Consider the following 4928-nt stretch of genomic DNA (forward strand, 5'->3'; position numbering starts at 1 on the left):
TCTAACCCTGTTCCTGGAGAGTTACCATCCTGTCGGTTTTAAATCTAACCCTGTTCCTGGAGAGTTACCATCCTGTCGGTTTTAACTCCATCCCTGTTCCTGGAGAGTTACCATCCTGTCGGTATTAACTCCAACCCTGTTCCTGGAGAGTTACCATCCTGTAGGTTTTAACTCCAACCCTGTTCCTGGAGACCTCCCTCATCTCCTTCTTGTTGTTGTCAATATTCTTTAACAAAAGCTACTTGGTTTTCAACCAAAGGCTCAGCCATGGGAACATGTTTTGTACAACTATCTTCCCATAAACAAAAAGTAAAGCATAAATGTAGCCAGCAACAAATGGAATATTTATTTAATTTTCCTGGTTCAGTCAAGTGTGACCAGTTTGTCATTTTTCACTAAGAGTGAGAAACAAAGTAAGCATCATGTACCTGCATTGAAACAGAGCCACTAATTATGAGGTTCTCATTGTCTTGATTCACAGTGGCTTGGATCTTGGGGTTAGAGTATTCAAACCTGCTGCCATACACAATGTTGGAGATTACGTTGGAGACAGCATAATTCATTGGCTGGGTTGTGTCAAATGCTTACCTGTCACAAAGCACAACAGAAAGAGCATTAGCAAAACTAAGAAAATGTATATATTTGTTATCTTATTTGGAGTTTCCACAAATCGGAACTTCAAATTTTTACTCTCACGTTTTTCAAAAAATTTAATTAGGTAGCGAATTTCCTCATCACTTAACCATGCCAAAGTCTAAGGTTTGCCAAGGCAAAGTGTCTAATCTCTTTCAATGAGTCTCCATTGACAAACAGAATACCTGTAGAAAAGCATATCGTGCAGGTGTCAGGAAGGAATCATGCTATGAGAGAATAATATCTTTGTCAAATATTAGGGTCTGGAGTTACAGCACTATGCCTGCTTGCCAGACCATTGTGTAGAATGCAACAGTTAGGTGGATTTCAAGTTTGACTTATCCAACAACAATGTCCATTGGGTAAATCTTAGAACACAGGAAGCATTCCCCTGTCCCCAAACTCCTATGTGTGGTTTACCAGCGCCTGCTCGACTGTCTTCTATAAAACTGTGAAGGACCTCGGCGTTACTCTGGACCCTGATCTCTTTTGACGAACATATCAACACTGTTTCAAGGACAGCTTTTTTTCATCTACGTAACATTGCAAAAATCAGAAACCTTCTGTCCAAAAATGATGCAGAAAAATTAATCCATGATTTTGTTACTTCTAGGTTAGACTACTGCAATGCTCTACTTTCCGGCTACCTGGATAAAGCACTAAATAAACTTCAGTTAGTGCTAAACACGGCTGCTAGAACCATGACTAGAACCAAAAAAAAGTATCATATTACTCCAGTGCTAGCCTCCCTACACTGGCTTCCTGTCAAGGCAAGGGCTGATTTCAAGGTTTACTGCTAACCTGCAAAGCATTACATGGGCTTGCTCCTACCTATCTCTCTGATTTGGTCCTGCCGTACGTACCTACACGTACGCTATGGTCACAAGACGCAGGCCTCCTAATTGTCCCTAGAATTTCTAAGAAAACAGCTGGAGGCAGGGCTTTCTCCAATAGAGCTCCATTTTTATGTAATGGTCTGCCTGCCCATGTGAGAGACGCAGACTCGGTCTCAACCTTTAAGCCTTTACTGAAGACTCATTTCTTCAGTAGGTCATATGATTGAGTGTAGTCTGGCCCAGGAGTGTGAAGGTGAACGGAAAGGCTCTGGAGCAACGAACCGCCCTTGCTGTCTCTGCCTGGTCGGTTCCCTGCCTCTAACCGTATTACAGGGGCTGAGTCACTGGCTTACTGGTGCTCTTCCATGCAGTCCCTAGGAGGGGTGCGTCACTTGAGTGGGTTGAGTCACTGACGTGGTCTTCCTGTCTGGGTTGGCGCCCCCACTTGGGTTGTGCCGTGGCGGAGATCATTGTGGGCTATTCTCGGCCTTGTCTCAGGATGGTAAGTTGGTGGTTGAAGATATCCCTCTAGTGGTGTGGGACTGTGCTTTGGCAAAGTGGGTGGGGTTATATCCTGCCTGTTTGACCCCTCCTGTCTCAGCCTCCAGTATTTATGCTGCAGTAGTTTTTGTGTCGGGGGCTAGGGTCAGTCTGTTATATCTGGAGTATTTCTTCTGTCTTATCCGGTGTCCTGTGTGAATTTAAGTACAGTGGGGAGAACAAGTATTTGATACACTGCTGATTTTGCAGGTTTTCCTACTTACAAAGCATGTAGAGGTCTGTAATCTTTATCATAGGTACACTTCAACTGTGAGAGACTGAATCGAAATTTTAAAAATCCAGAAAATCACATCGTAGGATTTTTAAGTAATTAATTTGCATGACATATGTATTTGATACATCAGAAAAGCAGAACTTAATATTTGGTACAGAAACCTTTGTTTGCAATTACAGAGATCATACGTTTCCTGTAGTTCTTGACCAGGTTTGCACACAATGCAACAGGGATTTTGGCCCATTCCTCCATACAAACCTTCTCCAGATCCTTCAGGTTTTGGGGCTGTTGCTGGGAAATATGGACTTTCAGCTCCCTTCAAAGATTATCTATTGGGTTCAGGTCTGGAGACTGGCTCGGCCACTCCAGGACCTTGAGATGCTTCATATGGAGCCACTCCTTCGTTGCCCTGGCTGTGTGATTTGGGTCGTTGTCATGCTGGAAGACCCAGCCACGACCAATCTTCAATGCTCTTACTGAGGGAAGGAGGTTGTTGGCCAAGATCTCACGTACATGGCCCCATCCATCCTCCCTCAATACGGTGCAGTCGTCCTGTCCCCTTTGCAGAAAAGCATCCCCAAAGAATGATGTTTCCACCTCCATGCTTCACGGTTGGGATGGTGTCCTTGGGGTTGTACTCATCCTTCTTCTTCCTCCAAACACGGCGAGTGGAGTTTAGACCAAAGAGCTCTATTTTTGTCTCATCAGACCACATGACCTTCTCCCATTCCTCCTCTGGATCATCCAGATGGTCATTGGCAAACTTCAGACGGGCCTGGACATGCGCTGGCTTGAGCAGGGGGACCTTGCGTGCGTGGCAGGATTTTAATCCATGACGGCGTAGTGTGTTACTAATGGTTTTCTTTGAGACTGTGGTCCCAGCTCTCTTCAGGTCATTGACCAGGTCCTGCCGTGTAGTTCTGGGCTGATCCCTCACCTTCCTCATGATCATTGCATGGTGCCCCAGACCGAGGGTGATTGACCGTCATCTTGAACTACTTCCATTTTCTAATAATTGCGCCAACAGTTGTCACCAAGCTGCTTGCCTATTGTCCTGTAGCCCATCCCAGCCTTGTGCAGGTCTTCAATTGTATCCCTGATGTCCTTACACAGCTCTCTGGTCTTGGCCATTGTCGAGAGGTTGGAGTCTGTGTGATTGAGTGTGTGGACAGGTGTCTTTTATACAGGTAACGAGTTCAAACAGGTGCAGTTAATACATGTAATGAGTGGAGAACAGGAAGGCTTCGTAAAGAAAAACTAACAGGTCTGTGAGAGCCGGAAGTCTTACTGGTTGGTAGGTGATCAAATACTTATGTTGTGCAATAAAATGCAAATTATTTACTTAAGAATCATACAACGTGATTTTCTGGATTTTTAGATTCCGTCTCTCACAGTTGAAGTGTATCTATGATAAAAATGACAGACCTCTACATGCTTTGTAAGTAGGAAAACCTGCAAAATCGGTAGTGTATCAATCAAATACTTGTTCTCCCCACTGTATGCTCTCTCTCATTCTCTTTCTCTCTTTCTTTCTTTCTCTCTCTCGGAGGACCTGAGCCCTAACCATGCCTCAGGACTACCTGGCATGATGACTCCTTGTTGTCCCCAGTCCACCTGGCCGTGCTGCTGCTCCAGTTTCAACTGTTCTGCCTGCGGCTATGGAACCCTGACCTGTTCACCGAACGTGCTACCTGTCTCAGACCTGCTGTTTTCAACTCTCTAGAGACAGCAGGAGCGGTAAAGCTACTCTCAATGATCGGATATGAAAAGCCAACTGACATTTACTCTTGAGTTGCTGTCTTGTTGCACCCACGAAAACTACTGTGATTATTATTATTTGACACTGCTGGTCATTTATGAACATTTCAACATCTTGGCCATGTTCTGTTATAATTTCCACCCGACACAGCGAGAAGAGGACTGGCCACCCCCCATAGCCTGGTTTCTCTCTAGGTTTCTTCCTAGGTTTTGGCCTTTCTAGGGAGTTTTTCCTAGCCACTGTGCTTCTACACCTGCATTGCTTGCTGTTTGGGGTTTTAGATTGAGTTTCTGTACAGCACTTTGAAATATCAGCTGATGTAAGAAGGGCTATATAAATACATTTGATTTGGTTTGTATCCTGCCAGGATGACCACTTTTGTGGGTCCAAAGTGAACTGTAAAGATGGAGCCATATTTATTGGATAGCTGGAGGGATAAAGCATACAGATAAAGTCTACCTATAGATACTGGTGCACCGGATAGCCCGCAGAATAAAAATGACAGTAAATTGAACTCTTGTTGAAGAAAATGTAACTCTGCCACAGATAACATTTGGTATCAGTCTAAAGAGAGTAAAACCTACTCTGGCAACAGAGTCTTTAGTTTCAGAGTTGAATATGTTCAATTTATTGTTGATATTGTTGATATAACTCTGCGTCATTGCATTTCACTCTACACTATTAATTCAAAATATCTCTGTTACTTTGTTGTTCAGTATTCTAAAGTTTATTATTTAGAGTAATGTTGACTCATATGATCACAACAGTTAATTCAAATTGTATTTTGGCAAACTTAACACTATTATGGGGTCTATATGGTCCCATTTGAGTTGTAAAATCTAATTTATGTATTTCTTAATGTGTTGTATTATGGTGGCTTGGTTGTGACATCCAATCTCTATTGGTGTCCATTTATTAAGATAAA

The 4928-nt window shown here is 43.3% G+C and overlaps 1 pseudogene; it reads right to left on the reverse strand.

Moving 5' to 3' along the window:
• Nucleotides 1-124: 124 nt before the first annotated feature.
• LOC135530432 (cytochrome P450 2K1-like) lies at nucleotides 125-4638 on the reverse strand (annotated as a pseudogene).
• Between the last annotated feature and the right edge of the window lie 290 nt (nucleotides 4639-4928).

The sequence above is a fragment of the Oncorhynchus masou genome, unplaced genomic scaffold (assembly GCF_036934945.1).
Source record: "Oncorhynchus masou masou isolate Uvic2021 unplaced genomic scaffold, UVic_Omas_1.1 unplaced_scaffold_1342, whole genome shotgun sequence".
Lineage (NCBI taxonomy): Eukaryota > Metazoa > Chordata > Actinopteri > Salmoniformes > Salmonidae > Oncorhynchus > Oncorhynchus masou.